Genomic DNA, 22958 nt, shown 5'->3' with positions numbered 1-22958 from the left:
TTTATATCATCATGCATTTATACGTTTTTTAATATGTATACTCTTTACTCAATTTTAAATTATTTTATTTTATTATTTTTGTTATTTCACGTTATTTTAAATTATTTTACATCATTTTATTATTTATGTTATTTTACTTTATTTTACATTATTTTACATTATTTTACATTATTTTATTTTATTATTTTTGTCCATTTACATTATTTCATTTTATTATTTTTGTTATTTCACATTATTTTAATTTATTATTTTTGTTCTTTCACATTATTTTATTTTTATTATTTTCATCCATTTACATTATTTCATTTTATTATTTTTGTTATGTTACACTATTTTAATTTATTATTTTTGTTCCTTCACATTATTTTAATTTATTATTCTTGTTCTTTCAAATTATTTTATTGTATTATTGTTACCAATTTACATTATTTCGTTTTATTACTTTTAACATTCCTTATACAATTATACATTTTTACATTGCATATTCTTTGCATAATTACACATTCTCACATTAAATATTCTTCATAAAATTACACATTTTACATAATATATTCTCTACATCTTCATACAATTACATAATCTATTCAACCAATATATCTATTGCAGCAAGGATTTAAAAAAATGAAATCAAACGATACTGCATTCCGAAACGAAATTTCTATATTACAATTTTTAAAGTTTAAATTAATTTTGAAAGGTAAGTAAAACGAATCGATGAGAGTTCTGATTTTACAATTATTCTGAACCGAAGCTTGTACAAAAGGAACAAAAAATATCTAATTAAACGATATTACTTTTCAAACTCAAATTTTGCAGTTACGAATTTTTGCCCGTTAATTAAGTCTTAAAAATAGATAAAACACGAACCGTTCCGAATTCTAATTAAACAGTTACACGGAATTGAAACATTTGTTGCGCGAAAGAGAATAGAAAGGAACTGAATCAAATAATTTTTAATTTCAAATTTATATTTTCTGCTCGAACTTATTTATTTGAAATTAATTCTGCGAGTGTTGCTTTGATGCGTGATTAGGAGAATTTGTAATGAATTGAAAGTACGTGAATGATTTAAACATTTAAAATAAAACATTTAAAATAAGACATTTAAAATAAGACATTTAAAATAAGACATTTAAAATAAGACATTTAAAATAAGACATTTAAAATAGGACATTTAAAATAAGATATTTATAATAAAACATTTAAAGTAAAACTTTTAAAATGAAACATTTAAAATAAATAATTTACAAAAAGTATTTCAATGATCTTGTCAATAGTGATATTTTTAACATTCAAGATTTTTTAAATTGAAATTACTAAAGAATAAATAAGTTTAAGTAAATAATTGATTAAATAAATTGTATAATGAAAATAATTTTTAAAATAAATTATAATGAACTTGTGAAGTCAAACACTATTACTAAATGACGTTAGGATCGAAGATTTATTGCACTAAAATTGTTAAGATGGTAAAATAAAACGCGAAATAAATAATTGACAAAATAAAATGTATGAAGAAAATAATTTTTAAAATAAACTGTTTAACTTGTGAAGTCAAAAATTATTATTAAATAAGCTTGTTACCATTGAAATTATTAAAATAAACGAATAAATTGTGATAAAAATAATTGATAAAATAAATAGTGTGAAGTAAGTAATTTGTAAAATAAATTGTAATGATCTTTTGCAGTAAAAAATTCTTAGTAAATAATATTGTTAGAACTACAGATTTTTTCAATTGAAATTACTAATTTATAAAAATAAATTATCAAGTGAATTTATAAAATAAATTATAATCTTATGTAGTCACAAATAAATAGTGAAGAGAACTTCAGACATTAATTTGTTAAACTTAAATTATTGAGAAGCACAAGTTATGAGCAAAATTGATAAAATAAATAATAATAATCATACAAGAATTAATTTCAGTAGTCAAGAATTGATAGTGAGTAAAATTGTCAGTATTACAATATTTTATACTTAAATTTTTAATACGTACAAATAACTTATGAAGTAAATAATTGATCAAATAAAATTGTAATGATCTTATACTTTTAGTCAAGTATTGAATAGTGAATGTGTTCACAATTGAATATTGACTAACCTTCAAAATTGTTAACCTTAGAAATTATTTAAACTGAAATTATTAAGATGAATAAATAAACTATGAATATATAAAGTAAATAATCTATAAATTGATGCATTTCATAATATTGTAACTGACGCAGTACAATATTCTAAGCTGAGCAGTCAAGAATTGAAACAGCATCGGCAGCATTGAAGATTCTTGAAAAACACCGGAGCCTTTTGTCCCTATTTTTATTTCACCTGCTAAACAAAAACGGAAACCGATGGCGAAGAATGTCGTTGGTCCGGTATTAATTGGAAACGCATTAGAGCTAATGATCGATGAATAGATTGTGATCTGAACGTCGTTAATGTGAACCTAACAATTTAATGATAGACGCCCGTCGACCGGCCATTATTTAACGAGACCTTTTTCCCGGTAACGTGACTGGTCGATTTTTTAACAGCTGACTTCTCTGCTTATTCGAGATTCTCGGGCATTTATGGAAAAAGCTATTGTGCATCGTCGTGCATTGACAAAATTTTAACTTTCTGACTTACAAATTCTGTTACACTTCTAGTTTGAATTCTAATCAATTTTTTTACAGAATAATAAATATATTAACATGGTGTCACGAAATCATGAAATTTTTCTTATCACATTCGTTAAAATAATTTAAATTAACGCTGATACTTTTAGACAATTTGTTATTAATAAATTCATTAAATTACTTCTAAAGTGAATGTGCACTGTAGAGGTTATGTTGCTATAATAATTTGTTTGATTCATCTTTATTTTTTAAGAGTGGACTTTCAATTCTAAAGAGACAGAATTTTTTCATTTTCACAAGTAGAATAATAATAAGAAATTTTGTGTAAACAGCAAATAATAATAAGAAAATATTTCCTGTTAAAAAATGTTGCAGGAATGAAAATTTGTAAAATTTTCAGGAAGTACAAGATTTATGTGAAACAGAAAATAGTACAAAAATAATATAAATTTTAATGACATATAAAATAATATAAATTTAAAGAGTACACAAAATTACGCAGGTTTGAACAATGCAACAAATTTTAATAATTCAAAACGTAACATAAACTACGTATTACAAAAAATTATACAAATTACCATGTTTATTATATTTCATAAAAAATTGTATTAGACAAAAACTATATTTTGAATAAATCAAAAGATACATAAATTTAAATATTACAAAAATTTATATAAATTTTAATAATATAAAAAATAATTCCAAACGTCAAATACAATTATATAACTTTGAATAGCACAAAAATATAAACTTGAACACCTCAAAAATTGTACTTCAAACAGCTCAAAAAATGATACTTTGAATAGTAAAAAAAAAAAACGTAATAAATCTGAAAAGTAAAAAAAGTTAAAAAATTCGAAAAAATTTCATCGTAAAAATTTGTATTTAAGTTTGACAACGAAGCATGACAAAAGAACGAAACAAAGGTGTAACACAAGTTTTACACATCATAAGGGTACGAAACAGAATCGCCGATGGCTCGCACGGTAGCCAACGGTGTTAATATAACATGTTGAAACGAAACTTTTGCCTCTGCATTCGACGGAAAATGCGAGTGCTATTTTTGCGCATGTTTTTCATGTTACGCTAGACTAACTAACGATCCCTGATACGAACCGTGTGGAGATTTATTTCTCCTGATACCGTCTCCTAATTATCGTACTAACTTCTCGAGGCTGAGCCGAGGCTTAACCGACGCTCAGGAATATCGGAGTCCTTACGAGAATCGATCGGCGAATAAAAACTTCACCGCGAACCATTTATATACCTATCGTGCACGTTTCGAAATTATTATTTCCTTCGAAGAATTTTATATGTTAGTTGGCTTTAGTCGTCGGTTCTTTAACTGTTGTAACATGTTAATTGTCGTGAAATACATTTTGAGGTTATATTCAGACTATACGATTTTCGACATATTTTTGTGGACTGAAAAATTATTTTGAGGATTGAAATATTGACTTTGAACGTGGCTTCATTATTGGCAAAACGACACATATTCGCTAAATAATATTTCAATAATTTCAACTGGATTTGATTCGATTCAATATGTTAGCACAGCTAGTTGACGTCACTTCACTCAATAATTATTGTTTCAGTACTCAAAATATTCAATGCTTAAGTCGTATTGAAAGTATTAAATATTAATTGGACTTGATAGTTACTTGGTTCCATTCTATACTTTAGTACCATTGAGTTGACATCATTTAGTGTCACTCAACACTTGCATATTATTAGTGTAACATTAAAATTACTCAGTACCTCAATAGTATTAAAAATATCATTAAATATTAGTCAGACTTCATAATTACTGACTGGATTCAATACTTCAGCGCCATTGAGATGACATCATGTACTGCCCCTCTTTCACTGTTTCATATTATTAACGTGTCATTAAAATTATTTTGTTCAACTACTATGTAAAATATCATGAAATATCAGGCTTGATATCAGAGTATCAACGACATCGCAGACCACAAGCGATTTCAGATTACCATTCTAGCTGGTTGAAACTCCAGGTGTGTTCTAACTTGGGGATACCAGATATTCTCAAAGGCAGTTGGCACACGGGTTCGGTTGGCGTCCTTTTAAATTTGGAGTTACACGAGACTAAAATCGATCGAGCGAATTCCCCGCGCTGTATTGAGTAGTTTATTGCTTTCATGCATTTGCATGCTAAGTAGTCGCGTGCTTACGAGTAATACCAGCGTCCCTGATACCATACACCCCCCAGGCTAAGAATGGCCTATCTAGCCTTCGGTCTTCGATATTGCGGCCGGTGGGACACTTATAAATTGAGATTTTATCAGACCGTAAGTCGGGGATTACGAACGGACCAACGGAAACGTTATATGCGCCGAGGCGGACCTCGCCTCGTGTCTATATATCACCGGCTCCTTTTCCGCCTTTTTGCAAACGGTTGGTCGCGACACCACCTGCGCATTCGTCGCTGGAACGCTTCGCTAAGAAATCGTCGGGGATAAAACTGAAAAATGTCCTTCTTCTAACGACACACGCTCGAACTGACCGTTAATACGCTGTATCTCCAAAGATTAGACACTCTTTAACCCACCTAACATTCGTCCGTCTGTCAACGGATCAAATGGTGTTCGATCATTAATGTGAATATTTGGGACTGGACCACAATCATGAATATGCAATATAATATGATATAGACAAATGAGGTAGACAAGTTAGCGAAAGTAACATCGATTAAATTATTTTTGATAACTACAACATCATGTCATACTCGGAAAACACACTTGTAATAAGACTTGCAGAGATTCGCCAAATCAAACTCACATTTTCACTTCCACTGAATTTTACGTTCAACATAATCTGTATAATCAATTGCTGAAGGCAAACATTTGTGCTTAACATTTTAACTTTCCTTAGTTGCCTTGTAACTATAATTAGATAGCTATGAACGTAACAGCTCAGAAAATTGTGGGTTAAAGGGTTAAGCTGTTGAATATTGGGTGATCAGCATGATATGGCGCATCTCAAGAGATTAGATCAGTCTTTGAAGTAACAAGTATCTATCTGTCAGAGGATCAAATTATTTTCAATAATTAACGTGTTGAATATTGTGGACCGATGATCAGCATGATGTGATGTATGTCAAAAGACCAGTTCAATCTATAGCTAAAGTAACGTTGATACATCTGTCATGATCAAATGATTAGCTAGCAGTTAATGTGTTCAATATTTTGTACTTATGACGAACATGATGTATCTCAAAAGATTAGTATTTAGTTAAAATAGCATGGGTCCACCTACCGTGAGGTCAAACGAAAATTTAGTAATTTACGTATTGAATATTGTGGACCGATGACTAGCATGATGTGGTGTATGTCAAAAGACTAGACTAGTCCTTAGTTGGAGTGATATGGATCTGTCATGTGATGAAATGATTAATTAATAATTATTGAATTCAATATTGTGGATCAACCACCATTAGTGTAGGTAGTGCAGATATGTGTAATTAGAGTAGATATATATATCTGCATAGTTTAGTTTTTAACTGGATTAACATCTGTCATGAAACAAAAGTATTAGTTAATAATGAATATAATAAATATTGTGGATCTATGATCAACATAAGTGTATACATAAGTGTGTATCTAATTGTAAGTGTATAACATAAAAAGTCCACTCAAAGTCAAACAAACATCGATCCTATCCTGGGATTACTTAATAGTTAATGCATTCAATATTGTAGATACGATAAGCACCACGAGAGTATGACATAATAATTGCAAGAAATTGAAGAATGTATTATAGAAATAATATTGTGTAGAATTACTGTATTAATCTTGTTACAAATCTAGTAGAGAGAAATTGGAAAATGAAACGATCGTAATCTAAATAATTACAATTTTTATACGATTTTAATCTGAATAATTACAATCGTAGCGTGACGTAGATATCTGGTACAAATGGTCGTTTTAATTGTGACATGTAACGGGTTGCTGACAAACGGTATCTGTTGTGCTGATCGGAACAATGTAGAGCTGTGATGGGCAACTGTTTTCACGAGGGGCAACATGTGTGATCTGAATTTGAAAGTTTCGAAGGTTCTTACAAGGGACATCACCTAAACATTGATTTTGATGAAACTCAAAAAAATATTTGCGACATATTTCTTTTTAGGAATATCCACCTTGTAGAGGTGAAAATAGCCATCAAAACTGAGGTTGGAAAAGCTATGAAACTTTTGTAAATCTATCAGTAACGCAAACTATAAACTTTTTTAATTAACATTCTCACCCTAAAGCCTCCTAATGACTAATTTTGGTAGACGAATAATTGTTACACGATTCATTACGACAATTCAGAAAACCCTCTGCTCAAACAAACCCATTACAGAAACAAACTGATTGTGAGGTTATGTATGTGTCGCAGCCTCAGCAGTATTAACCTCTTAGGAACGATGCGCCACTATAATGGCTTTCGCGAATGTCATCGTGTGTCATAGTACAAATAACAGTTACACATAATTTATTTATATGAAGCTTCGTGAAGGTCGGCCAGAGGTGACACGAAAGGGACACGAAACATCACACGAAATCAAAAGGGACATCAAACTCTTAAAAATTGAAATATCTGATCTCGAAATTTTCTCGAAAACCGAAGAAGCTATCACAAAATCCAGAAAACCCTCTACTCAAATAAACCCATTGCAGAACCAAATGATCAAGTCTTGCAAAGCAAACTTTATCAACGTATCTCCCCAAAGAGTGATCCAAACAATGAAAATCTAAAACTTGACTTTCAAGATCAAAGGCCGAAACAAACGTTAACCTCTTAGACGCTATAGTGGCTTTCGCGGATAACACCTCTGTACGACCACTATAGTGGCTTTTGCGAATGTCGTAGATTACATAGCGCCATAGTGTCTCACTCTACTGGCTCAGTCACCGTTTCAATGGAATCTTCATATGTTTCGATTGGCACTTTTTTACCTTTCCACGTTTTATAAGAGTAATTTCCACAAAAGTACAGTACATGTAAATAAGAGGTAACGCAATGTTTGGGCACCATGGGAGCTCTTCGCACTAGTACACGATATTGAAAACATTTGAAAATTGCATATTTTATGAATTTCCGAAGAAAGTAAATTATCAAAGTTAAAGTGTGTTATGTCTGTGGGAAATAATTTAATCATAGAAAACTTCGGAGGTAAATTTTTGGAATTAAAATTCTTAAACCCTCGTAATGACTAATTTTGGTAAAAGAATAGTTGTTACACGATTCATTACAATTCCCCATAGTGATCGATACAATCTACGATCAAAAGTATATCGAATGTCCCCAAAAGTATAGAACCGTCGAATCAAAACAATTTGCCCCATCGCAAGTGTCCCATGACTTGTGGTCGTCCTGGTAGGTCAGAAAAGTTCGGTCAACATGGCGCCCATTTCACGATTTTAAATGAGCCCGAGATTTTATTGTTCAAGGGAGAATCGTACAGCTGAAACAAAGGTGAAACTAAACCGCAAAGAAGAGAATCCAATCGCTTCGTGTCCGAAACTGTCGGGACCACGCTCCGCAAGGGTCTCCCCTTTATATTCCCGAAGGGTTGCGTGCGCTCAGACGCGATCGGAGGCACCGTAATTTCCTGTCATGTAATCGTTCGTTTCGAATCTTCAACGCTGCCCGGACTTCCTTACGATTTCTCTTTCATCGAACAGACGTGCTAAGCTTCCGAGAAATATTATTAAAGTACACCCTGTTGGCGCGTTCTTTCACTCGAGCAAGGTCAACTTAATGGCACGTTTCTGGGCGATTTTATTATCCTTGATGATCTTAATGTCCTTCAAACGGGGATCAAATGATCGCTTTATTGCACGGACGGTGATAATTAATTAGCGAAGTGCAAATAATTGCAGAACGCGGGGTGGAACAATAGTCTGAATAAGTTTAGTACGTACGAATCAAGTTTAATATGTATTATCTACATATAACAGTTGTTTTTATTATGTTAATGGTTATAGTGCATTTTTTGAATAATGAAATTTAATTCAATCCTTAGTAGTGGAAGTGAATAGTGAGTATTGTCTTAAGTTCGAGATGATTTGGAAAACATAAGAAATATGTTTTAATAAATAAATATAAAATATTGATTATGAAGAAAAAAGTTAAGAAAAGTCAAGAAATTGAGAATTTGAGGAACTGAAGAATTGATGAATTGATGAATTGACGAATTGACGAATTGACGAATTGACGAATTGACGAATTGACGAATTGACGAATTGACGAATTGACGAATTGATGAATTGATGAATTGATGAATTGAGGAATTGACGAATTGACGAATTGACGAATTGATGAATTGAAGAATTGAGAAATTGTGAAATTGTGAAACTGAGAAATTGAGAAATTGAGAAATTGAGAAATTCAAGAATTGAGAAATTGTGAAATTGTGAAACTGAGAAATTGAAAAATTGAGAAATTGAGAAATTGAGAAATTGAGAAATTCAAGAATTGAGAAATTGTGAAATTGTGAAACTGAGAAATTGAAAAATTGAGAAATTGAGAAATTGAGGAATTGAGAAATTGAGAAATTGAGAAATTGAGAAATTGAGAAATTGAGAAATTGAGGAATTGAGGAATTGAGGAATTGAGGAATTGAGGAATTGAGGAATTGAGGAATTGAGGAATTGAGGAATTGAGGAATTGAGGAATTGAGGAATTGAGGAATTGAGGAATTGAGGAATTGAGAAATTGAGAAATTGAGAAATTGAGAAATTGAGAAATTGAGAAATTGAGAAATTGAGAAATTGAGAAATTGAGAAATTGAGAAATTGAGAAATTGAGAAATTGAGAAATTGAGAAATTGAGAAATTGAGAAATTGAGAAATTGAGAAATTGAGAAATTGAGAAATTGAGAAATTGAGAAATTGAGAAATTGAGAAATTGAGAAATTGAGAAATTGAGAAATTGAGAAATTGAGAAATTGAGAAATTGAGAAATTGAGAAATTGAGAAATTGAGAAATTGAGAAATTGAGAAATTGAGAAATTGAGAAATTGAGAAATTGAGAAATTGAGAAATTGAGAAATTGAGAAATTGAGAAATTGAGAAATTGAGAAATTGAGAAATTGAGAAATTGAGAAATTGAGAAATTGAGAAATTGAGAAATTGAGAAATTGAGAAACTGAGAAATTGAGAAATTGAGAAATTGAGAAATTGAGAAATTGAGAAATTGAGAAATTAAGAAATTGAGAAATTCAAATATTGAAAAATTAAAAAATCGAAAACTTGAAAAATCGAAAAATTGAAACATTGAAAGATTGAAAAATTGAGGGCCCGGAAAATTGAAGAATAACAAATTGAAAAACCATCAAACCGAAAAGTCAAAAAATCAGAAAATCGACGAGCAGGTAAATCGACATGTCGATGAATCGACTAACTCTTTAAATAAAATCCCCAAAATGAAGACGAAAAATTAAAATGGCCGCTCTTGAAAAAGAGAAGAATTCTTGAAGGTTGCTGACGTCTTACTGGTAGAGGCCGAAATTCTAATTTCCGAATTGGAGGTAGGATTAACCCTAAGGCATAATCGTACCTTTATCAATAGGGGATCGTAATGAGTTCGTAGATAATGGCGGCCTATCAGTCTTCAACCCAGGAACAATGATGGATGTAAAAGCGGGTGTTTTCGTGCTCCCGTGACAACTGTACTGTTAACGTTGCCCTCTCACTTTTTCCTTCTAAGCAACTACGGGAACAAATGATGCTTTGTGTAGTCCTTAGGGTTTCAAACTTTAAATCATACAAAATCTATAATTATATATATAGACACAAACATGTATACCTTTATTTCACTTTCTTCATTCGAATTAAATATCTTTTAAATTTCCTTGCATGTATGTTCGAATTTTTAACTACAATTACAGAAACAATTTATGTGCACTGCACATAATATACATGAGTTAAGTATTATTGTAATGGGTTATGTAGTATAATTAAATTATTGCAAAAGTAGAAAATAAATTTTCTTCACAACATTTCATACTTATGACTAATATTAAAGTATTAAATAATGCTATAATGAATGTTACATTATTATTGCCACATATTAAAAGATTTTAATACATTTTTATTCATATCATGTTATTAAATATGTTCCCCATTCCTCTCATCAATTATTTTCCGTTTCAACCCATAAAAAAATATGTTACATTTATTTTGACGCAACCAGTAGTTTCAGTATCTTACAAGAAAGACGTTTGTTCCTGTCTCAGGAATAAAAATTAATTGGAAGCTTATTCTATGGAACTTTCATACCGCACGTCGTGTCGAGTGTCTTTACAATCTACAGGCAACGTTAACTTTCCTGTGTACCTACTCGTTCGTCTTTCTTCCCGCTAACAACATTCAGCTATAGGGCACACTCTTTTCTTCAAACATTCCCTCTGTTTTAGTATCACGCGATAGGAAAATGTAACGTTCGTGGAACGAGTATCCCATTGTAATTACATCAAGGCGATTCTTTCTGTAACTATAGACGGGTTCAATGACGGACTTAAAACACGCTTTCCGGTTGTGAACACCTAATGAATGGAGTTTAAAGAAATTCTTATAAACACAGGATGCAAACAGTTTTAAGAAACATCAGAATAAGTTTGTCGTTGAATGAGAGATTTCGTTTAATTTTAGTTGACATCGTTTTGCACAAGTTTACTTTATTTTTAAATACATCTTAAAATTTGGTATACTTTGAGCTCTACAGATCGATTTTGTAAAAATATCGTGTAAATTCGGATTAAAATAATGGGAATGTTCAGGTAGTGGAAATTGACATTTACATCAAATTGTGACGTAAATAAAATATTAGATGTTGTATTAGTAATGGCAATTTATTAAACATTTATTGATTTAAGAGAGTGTCTCTAGTAGTACAAAGGTGTACCACTTATTGTAGGATGTGTTAGTCATAATTATACACTGGCACATTGAAATAGAGGACAATGAAACGTTATGTGTATAATCCAGAATCCTTGATAAAAATTGTGAAGATAGAAATTACAGCTTAAAAATGAAATCGAAATGCATGAAAAATTTAAGAAGAGACACTCGTCGAAGTATGGCAAGGGGTTAAGTATAAAAGTACGAAACATGACCATGGTCGAAATGCAACAGATGAATCCTTGGGCAGAAAAAAGGGAACGATCGAGCGTTCTTTGAGAATTTCCTGAGCCGAACCGTCGAAACGGGAATTCACAACATTTCTCTGGCGGTAAGAAGTCAACCCAATGAGGGTTGAAGTGGCGGCTGCAACGACGGAAGTGCTCGTTCCTCTCCCCTTCCCCTGTCCGTCTCTCTCGCTCCCGTCACGTCGTTTTCCCCCTGTTTCCTTCATTTTCGATTACGCATGAGCGACCGCGTAAAAATTAAAAAGGAATCCACGAGAATGAGCGCTCGGATTAAAAGCCGCGGAGCGCTCGAGTATTTTCCCCCAATTCCCAGCTCCTACGCTTATCCGGCACCCTTTTCTGGTTTTCATCCCCCTTTGGCCAACCCCGAAACCTCTCTCTCTCCTTCTCGTCGCACAAGGCGATAAAATGGGCCACTATGCGGCACGAAAAATTTTACAATCAAGCCCAGACAAGCTAGTCCTGGCCGCAGTGGTGCATAGTCTGCACCGTTGCTGCTCGCCGGCGATTCAAGGGCGGGGTTTGGGGCAGACGTCGAGGGCGGAGAGCCACTCACTCTACAGCACACGCCTCGGATATAATAAGTCACGTGACATTAATATTTGAAAGCAGTCGGTACGTGGATTGCATTCGGAGTGCCTCCGTTTCTGCCTCGCAATATTCCTTGCTTGCTTGCTTCCTTCCTTCCTTCCTTCCTTCCTTCCTTCCGTCTATTTCTTCGAGAACATCCACACTCTACGTTTGCACTCCTTCTCTGTCTTCTTCTTCGGCACTCGTCAAGCAGCATCACCTCCGCCATCCAGAGTAACGTCCCTATGGAGCAGCTGCAATTTATCTTGTTGTTCCATGGACCAACCCAGATCCTCTCAAACTATAGGATTGATTTGTATGCAACATTCCTGAGAGCATTTTTTACGGGGTACATGCGTGAACTGGGGAACGAATGAGAAAGGAGCATGGGACTAACCTTTGGTATGGAGTCTAGTTTTCAAGTGTGATGATGGAATGAAGTCATGAAGTGATATATTTAAAGTTTATTCAGATGGTCTTTGATGAGAGATTTGATGTTGAAGATTTGAAGACTTGAGATTGAGGATTTGTGTTTAGGAATTGATAGTATTATACAATTTTGTACTTTTTTAAGATTTTTGCGAAATATTAATTTCTTTGAACGTTTTGGAGGTTTTTGTTAAAAGACATTTTTAAATTTTTTAATTGGTGTTTGCAAATTTCTAAATTGTCAAATTCCACGTTTCCAATTCTTCTATTGCTAATTTACCAAATTTCTAAAAACCGTCATTCCTAGTTTATGAAATTTCCAAATTCTTAAAGTCTCAAATTTACCAAATTTCCAAAATCCTAAGTCTGCAAAATTTTCAAATTCTGAAGTATTTAAATCGCCAAAATCTCAAATTCAAAAATTTCTAAATTTCCAAATGATCTTCCAATTTTGCAAAAAATTTCAATCGAGCAAAGTCCCCAAAACATCCATTTTTTAATAAAAAAATACTAATAAACTACACGTTCTACCAGCGAAGAAAATTACTACCCTTCACGTCTATCGAAAAATACATATTTAGTCCTAAAATAATAATAATTTTAACTACACGAATATATCACATTTCGTTAGTACGACTACTAGTCACCTATCTGCAGTAACTCACGCACCGGATGACCTCGTAAAACGTTTCTAAAAATTCTTTTCCTTGCATGAAATAATTTGTACGAAAGAATACCGGCTGCAGATGTCATGTCCGTGCGAAACAACGTGACAATGAGCATTTTCCTCGATTTTAAAATCCCACATTCGTCTTCCGTCAGTTTATTCACGCAACTCGGTCCGAGAACTATAATTCTCCTTCGGGAAAAAAGGGCTACCGACACGCTATCGACTCTCAGGCGATTCCCTGCAACATTCAAATTGATTTTTTAATACGAGAATTGTTATCTGGTTGTGATCCATTATGCCTTCTATCGCGTTAAACATAACGTTGAAAGACTTCAGATATTTGTTATGAAAATATTAAATAAAATTACTCCCTGCTAATATTGAGTTGTTGAGGAATCTCAAGTTCTTGTATTTAAAGATATTTTTGCTGTTGTTATGTAGAAACTTTTTTAGTTGACAAGTGTAACAAATTTTTTCGAAGAATCTCTGTGTTGTTTTTTACTAGTTTCACTATGTATATACATCACACGCCATTTAACTGAAAAGTACCTATTCCAAATTGTGTCGCTATTGTTAATGGAATAGCGTCACCTTTCGACTACAAAGGGTTAATACGTCAATCTGAATATTTATATTAAATGTTAAATATAATGAAACAGTAGTCGTATTTAATTATAACTACTGACTCTTTTTGTATTAATCTAAAGGTGACGGATGTAAAGGTTTATATTAAAGATTATATTAAAGGATTATATTAAAGAGATTAAAATAATTTGTTGAAGACATAATATTGTTTATGTTGTTATAAAAAAATAACAAATGAAGACTAAATAATGAAATGCTGTATTTAACTTCTTGCACTTGAAAGGAGACTTAGACACACTTTGGTGAAGGTGAAGATGAAGTTTGCCAGGTGAAGTTTAATACAACAATTTGAAATGAGTTTTTAACTCAATCTATAATGTTAAATATATTGAAACAGTAGTGGTTATTAATGATAACTACAAACTCATCGAACTTTCCAACTGATTGTGAGGTTATGTATGTGTCGCAGCCTCAGCAGTATTAACGTCTTAGGAACGATGCGCCACTATAATGGCTTACGCGAATGTCATCGCGCGTCATAGCACAAATAACAGTTACACATAATTTATTTATATGAAGCTTCGTGAAGGTCGGCCAGAGGTGACACGAAAGGGACACGAAACATCACACGAAATCAAAAGGGACATCAAACTCTTAAAAATTGAAATATCTGATCTCGAAATTTTCTCGAAAACCGAAGAAGCTATCACAAAATCCAGAAAACCCTCTACTCAAACGAACCTATTACAGAAATAAATGATCAAGTCTTGCAAAGCAAACTTTATCAACGTATCTCCGCAAAGAGTGATCCAAACAATGAAAATCCAAAACTTGACTTTCAAGATCAAAGGCCGAAACAAACGTTAACCTCTTAGGCACTATAGTGGCTTTCGCGGATAGCACCTCTGTACGACCACTGTAGTGGCTTTCGCGAATGTCGTAGATTACATAGCGCCATAGTGTCTCACTCTACTGGCTCAGTCACCGTTTCAATGGAATCTTCATATGTTTCGATTGGCACTTTTTTACCTTTCCACGTTTTATACGAGTAAATTCCACAAAAGTACAGTACATGTGAATAAAGGTAACGCCATGTTTGGGCACCATGGGAGCTCTTCGCACTAGTACACGATATTGGAAACATTTGAAAATTGTATATTTTGTGAATTTTCGAGAAAAGTAAATTGTCAAAGTTAAAGTAATCATGTCTGTGGGAAATAATTTAATCATAGAAAACTTCGTAGATGATATACTTCGACGACTACTTCAACTCGTGTAGAGAATAGCATTGTCATACGTTATTATTTACGCATAATTCGAACTCCATACACAGAAGCAGTAAAGTTCAGCCCTGCCTACACGAAGTCTCCTATACATAATTCCTTAACACACTATGGATAGTATCTAAAGAATATAATTTTGAAAACTCAGATTAATAAAAACAGAGGGGGTTGATTTATGCAACGTATATGGGAGCCTAGTGTAGTAAGAAGAAAGTCCATGGTGCATTCTCCTTGAGCCTCGTTTCGTGATATATTTCCGAGAGGTGGGGATGCGGTCTTAGAAATGGAATACTCCACTTTATGTTTTATGCGATAGATCAGCTGGCAGGGCTGTCATACGAAACTCCGTGTCCCGGGGATAAAGTATGATAGACGGATACCTTCGTGTATGCGGATACGCCGCGGATAAATTCAACGTTACGTCCCGCGGCTTTGCCGTTTTATCTATATCCCCCACCCCCTTTCCGCCCTCGCACCACCCCGTATATATTTGCCTGTTTCGCAGGGGTGCTCAAGCATCTTCGAGGAAAAAATACGTCTAAAGTGCTTCGCGGATGCGAAAGATACTTTCAGGTGTTTCTGCTTCGCTTCCATGCTGTTCTTATATTCGACGTTCCATGACTTCTTTTTTTCATGAACCGGGATTAACGTTTGATGCAGACGTTATTGCTCTGTACGGTTATGCAGACTTGTATTGTTACGTTTTAAGTTAAAACTGTATTAATAATTTTGTTGAATTATGCAAAATTTGATTACGTTCTGATAAATTATTCAAAATTGTATTGATATATTTTTTAATTTTATAATTTTAAACCGTCGTATCAACTGTTTTTTCTACGTTATTTTCTTTCCTAAAATATCATTTACAGTCCTGACGTTTTTAACAATTTTCAGAAAATCAAAGACTTCGCAGATCGACACGAAATTAATATCTCATGACATGTAAATTAATGTAAATTAAATTTGCACTGATATAAAAATTAATTTATGGTAACGAATCCTGGAGTGCAGGAAAGTCGTCTGAAAGTTTGATCGCTACCGAGCGATTATAAGATGACCGACACTGACTGGCGGGTGTTGAGGTCTTAACTTTGATGAATAATATATACAATAAACTACATTCTATAAATTTACAAAAAGTATATAAAAGTGTATTAGTTATGAGCAACCCTTCAATTACACAATAATAAAACGCAATTCACATAGTTGCCTGTTTCAACCTTTCAGTTACATGACAATAAAACGCAATTGATATTTATAAATTTGAAGTAGCTGTCAGTGAACAGAAACGAAGACCAAGAAAAGATGGTGAACCAGCTACGGTGAGCATGAAAGAGTACTATTTAGAAACAATCGAATAAGCAAGGCATACGGTCGGAATTCGTATTCCTTTCGTCCCGAAATCGTCCAGGTATTTCATTAAGCATCGTACTGGTGAGGGTAAGCAGCGTTTAATGAAATATCATCGCGTATCGCACAAATGAGTTTCCTTTCCCACCCCTTTTATTCGTGCCCACTGCACGAAAAATCTCGGTTTGACCCACGCGGTTGTTTCGCCATAAAATGTATAGCTTAAGTAAATATCGGGGAAAGGACGCGGTCGGTATGGGAAAGAACCCGTGGTATAGGTGGGGGTGAGAGACGATGGAGGGATCGTGGAAATCGTGAAAAATACCGCGGCAGTCTCGAGTATCCTTTCGAGTACGATTAGCGTACTCGTAGCGACGTTCTGCCGTTATCAATTCTCCGGAGAACGCCAATAAAAGAGACAAAGGTAGCGTCAGAGATAGAGGGATGGGAGGGTGAGTCGGGGGATGGAGGCCACTACCGCTCTTCTGCAACCGCGTACATACGTCATATTCGGGGAGAGTTTTTGCCTCGCGATTCTCCGGAAGAGAGAGAGATACGAGGCGATGGGTGAGCGAGAGATACGGGAGAAGAGACGGAGAATAGAGGAAGGGAGGGAAACGACGGACAGAGAAGCACGGTATACGAGCACCACTATGTGCCCCTATGTTTTATGCATCCCTTCGCTGGAAGTTACTCCAAGGTCGATTCCTTCGAGAAGCTAGTCTTTCTTTTGAAAGTACGCACGGTGATTTCGAATTCCTGCCTCTATTATGCAACACTCTTCCTGGCCCGAGTTGAATAGTTTCAAATGTAATCAGCATCCTTCCAGCAAAATTCTGATTGTGCTGATATGGACCTATTTATCTCTAAATTTTAGTTCAAACTCGAACTACAAATATTCATGACAAACTGAAACTAAAAATATCAATATTACTTATAAGTTTCTAAAATCCTACATAGACAAGAAAAGTCTAATGTAGGTCAATTATAATTTTTTTGGTCGATTCATAATTAAATTTTTGATAATAATTGATTAGTTATGTTAATAACCAGTCTAGTAAATACAAAGAGACATTTTCTATTAAATGAGTTATTTTAAGAAATTTGGGAAATGTAAAGTTAATGTCAAAATTATTTTAAGAACCACAGTTATTCTGTACATTTTAAGTTTCAAATCTTTAGCACTTATGTAAACAGGTCCTTAATTTATAGTATACAAAAATAGTATAACATATGTGTGAATATGCGTGTAATATACAAATGTGTATATGCAAGGAAATATATGTGTAAATATGTTTATATTATACACATGTATATTATGCATAACATATGTGTGAATACGTGTATATTATACACATGTATATTATGCATGTATATGTATACACATGTGTATATTATACACATAGTCACATATATGTTTATAGTGTTTTGTATGTATGTTATACACATATTCACATATATATGTTTATAGTACTTTGTACGTATATTATACACATATTCACACATGTGCCTTGAATTTAAAACAAAGTATAAGTATACCCAACTTATACTCGAACTTGAAGTTAAAGTTAATTAAATTGCATTTGAAGAATCCCAGATGCAATTTAATCCTCTCACATGGTCACGAGACAATCGTTTAATAAAACAAGAGAAATATTTTATGAACAATTTGAAATTAATCTGTCACTTTCACAACCTCAATCACCCCAACTCATCAACAGCTCAAAGATCATTAAAGCGTTTATTATATAATAATTACAGCAGGATTTCGAACGTTTATGTCGTCCAAATTATTGTTCCACGGAATCTCCGATCGTTAATCCGCGCCGATGAGCATCGGAGATGATTTTTAACACGAAAAATCGTGATCGTTTTTGTTCGTTAGTCCGTGCCTTTCGATCGAGCTAAATTATAGACTGTTGATTACCACGAACTTGGGAGGGCAGCCTTTTGTAAGAAACTATAGCGCCGATCGACTTTCGAATCTCAGCTTCGTTGCTCGTTAGGGGGGCGAGAATAAAGTACTTTCGTGCAAATGTTAGTTTCGTTCGACTTATTTGTCTTGATACAAAGTTACAGGTCGAAAGGGTGCTCGTAAAATTCTGCAGATTTTTTTATTAATGTCTGCCATCTCTGCTGCAATTTCTCGAGAAAGTTAACGATGGAAGAGCAACAAAACATTACGACTTTCGCAACATAATCGTTTTAATTTTTTAATCGTTCTGGCTATTGGACATTTTATTTAAACGAATTTTATAAAGTGTAAATTGTAAACAGCTATAATTTTTGCTGCAACTTTTACATTTCAATAACAAAGTTCAACTCTAAAAATTAAAATATGAGGAAAATTTAATGGACTAATTAAAGACATCAGGTTCAATGATTTTTACTAAAAAAAAATATCGTTCTATTTAAAAAAATGATGCTTCGTGTGGAATAATATGTATAAAAATTAAATTTATCATGTGTGATGATGAATTTATATATTAAATTTGTTATAAGTGATGATGTATATATAAATTAAATTTATCAGGTGTAATAATGAATATATAAATTAAATTTATCATGTGTAATGAATATGAAAATAGGTTTATCAATAGAAAATCTTTCACTAAATGAATTTCCAAAAAGGTATAATAACCTTTATCAAAAGTATCTTAAAATCACATCGTTAAACTATCTAAAAACATGTACTACTGTCACATAAATTGTGTCTAACGATTAAAGTTTTTCTAGGTTATGTTTAATAACAGAAGAATAAATATTACCAAGTTGTTCCAATTTCTTTACGTAAAAACTATGCAAGATATTTACTCAAGAATTACAATCTCATTTGCGTTTTGAGTATATAATACTCGAGACCGAAAATTTCACGGAGTTTGCAGCCATTAAAGCGTTAAGCTTCCTCCATCTTAGCGATTCGAGCGGTGGACAACGTCGGCTTTGGAGAAAGGTTTTTTGGCTTTAACTTAATTATTGTCTTCTGTAAGTTCAAATGGGTCTCGGCACCTGATCTATAGATCCAGATTATTAGACGCGTGCAGCTCGGCATTCAGGTCGAGCACCTGCCTCACCTGTTGCAGCAAAACATTATCTCTCCGGCTACGTTTCGCGGCACTCATTTCTCACCGATTAATGACAGAAAACTATTTCGTACCGTTGTCACTTCTCGTTTCGTTGTCCGCAACTTTTTCTGGGAACAAAATCACGATGTTACGACACCGCTGAAATGTGTAACGCGATGCTAATCGTGGAATAGTTTCGTGTCGTTGGTTACGCTATTTGAGACGCGTAATCAAGAATATATGGTCTATGTGTTTATATTTATTATGCAGGTTTAATGATACATGTTTTGTCATATTTGACATTAACTGGTGCAGTTTCTTTGAAATTAAAACATTTAGTTAGAGCATTTCTTTAAAATTAAATAACTAAATTAAAAAAATAAAAAACATACACAATAATTCATCTTTGTAAAAATATAAGCAAATTTGGAAAAAAGCATCTTAACAAATTTTATAATTTAAAGTAAGAGATATGATGTGGTTATTTCATCGGTTTGGATTATTGTTTATTAATGCAAATGTGAATAATATATTTTATTTCGATGAACTGGAACTAATAAGATGATTTCTAGTCTCAGATTGAAACTTTTTTGAATATTTAACGAAAGTTGATATTTTGACTAAAACTTCTTAATTTTGTAATATAAGTTAAGATTCATTTAGGGTTTCATGAATTTATCGTTAATAAATAATTACAACAGTATAGACTTAAAGATAACAATACAGATTTATAGATATTTACAGATTAAAAATTAACTGTATATGCTTGCGTTTCTATTGAGAGCTTTATGTAAAATTAATGAATTAAATGGTGTCACACGCGACGCCATTTTACTGTTTAGATATTGCGGTAATGTTCTAGGCTTAGTTAGACTTGAATATGTAAATTACAAATGAAGTGTGTATTTATGAAATGCGATTGTTAAAAGGGAGGCTACGATCGATACATAAATTAAAAGAGAAAAAGTTTGGTAATTTAAAAAATGGTTGAATTCGCAGACATGCTAGGTTGAAAAATAAGATTCAATTTGTATTTTGTATAAGTTCTTACTAAAATTGGATGTGTAGTATAAAAATTAATACTTCCTGTGGCACAAAAAAGACATTGTTACATTATTGCAATCGTATGAAAGAATTTATGTAGAATGATAGTAAATGTAAAACTTTTGAACATATTGTCAAAATTATTCAAAAGAAAAATAGAAAATTTGAGGATTATTCAGGAAAATTGCAACAGGACATTTAAATTCAGTTGTATGTTAAATTAATATTGCAATTAAATTATTATTTCTGTGTATTCAAATAAAAATTATGTATAATTATTCTTCATTAATGTTAACAAACGTTGCTACAAGTGTGTCAGGAAATAAAGTAAAAATAATATAAAATAATAGTAATATAACATGTAAAAGGGAATATATATTAATATTATAAATAATATGGAATAGTATGTACTGATACAATAAATGATACAAACCAGCAGGTAATAATACAGTAAATAACATAAAATAACATGTAATAATACCAATTGCAACCAAATAGCATAATGCAGCACCAGATAAAATAAAATAGCAGGTGATAATATAACAAATAATATAAAGCAACATAATAAATGATAGGACGTAATGAATAATAGTACAGCAAATAATATAAAACAATATGTAATACTACGAAAAATAACATAAAACGTAATGATATAACAAATATCATAAGACAATATCAATAATATAACAAATAAGTGTGTTCACACCACTTTACAATTAAATTAAATTATCTAATAACTTAATGCTATGTTAATAAAAATTACTAAATCTTCTTCCAAAAAATGACTATCAATAGAACATTTATGTTGATATCAATTATAACATTTAGAAACGTACTTTTACATTTTTCCCAACAATTTATTTAATCCAAACTAGTCATGAATAGATAAGTTTGGGTTGCAGTAAATAATTATTAACATGCTTCAACTAAAATTATATTGTAATTCACGATAATTGTCAAGCGAAGAATGTCTCTAACTTTCATGGGAGGGAAAATATTTCTCGGAAAAGTGGAATACTTAAGAGCCATGTTAGTTATCAAAATGGCCGATGCTGGCTGCTGTGGCGCCACTTGTCAGCAGCATTGCTCGGCACGAAACTCTTGTTTCCTTTTCAAATTTTAATATTTAAACTTTGTACATTTTAAAGTATTTTCTACCTAATGAAACCTGAAACATACTTTACTTTGACCCAGTATATTATTTTCTGAAATCTCTAACATATTTGTAGAGTAACAAGTTAAACAGTAATTAATCTTTGAACTTCCTCGATTCCATATTTTTTTTTGTAAAAATTTGTCGAACATAAATAGTTATTTTTATTATAGATTCATCTCAATTTACTGAAAATGAGGATTTCCAAATAGAATTTAAAATTTTTTAGATTTACTTTCAAGGTTAAATGTAATAATTATGTTTAATACGAGATATTTGTATATTTATTTATTAATTATTAATTTAATATCCAATTTAATCTAGAAAATGATATGAAATTTATTGTTCAATTTAATTACATACTATATTTTAGAATCTCATGACTTAATAATAATAAAACAGTTATTTTTTACATCTCATCACATGATTAAATCTAAGGCTAGAACTTACGTCATCATTCCACGAACAAAACGTTTTCCAATTGAAATTCCTGCAACTTTTTCCGAATTGGAAATCTAAGGATCAAAAACACTTGCATTAGCTTACTCCACAAAATGATAGAAGAATAACTCTTAAATGAAGCGTCGCTAAACTTGAAAGGATCAACGTCGTTATCCTTCGAGGCACATCGAATCAAGAGTAAATATCGTTCCAAGAACAGAAAACGATGCAAGAAAGATTCTGATGAAAATCAACTTGACCTGAACGATCATGCGTGTAACGATCAGCCAGTCTAATGACGGTCAGGTTAGAAGAATGAAACGAAGAAGAGTGGCTTCGAAACCGAAGGCAAAAGACGCCGATAGACAAAGATCCAGGTTCTTATAAAGGTGGAATTGATTGATGATTACGAGTCGATAATTAAAACGGAGCCACGCCGTATATCGCCATTTCTTTCTCATTAGTAGCATCCTGGCAATACTAATTTGGCATAAACATATTAACAATTGCCTTGAACAAAGTTTTAGTATAAGTTTGAGGATATTTTATTAAAGTTTAATAATGAATATTTTAATAGCAAGGTTTACTTATAA

The sequence above is a fragment of the Megachile rotundata genome, chromosome 16 (genome assembly GCF_050947335.1).
Source record: "Megachile rotundata isolate GNS110a chromosome 16, iyMegRotu1, whole genome shotgun sequence".
Taxonomy (NCBI): domain Eukaryota; kingdom Metazoa; phylum Arthropoda; class Insecta; order Hymenoptera; family Megachilidae; genus Megachile; species Megachile rotundata.
Note: the sequence above shows the minus strand (reverse complement) of the source record.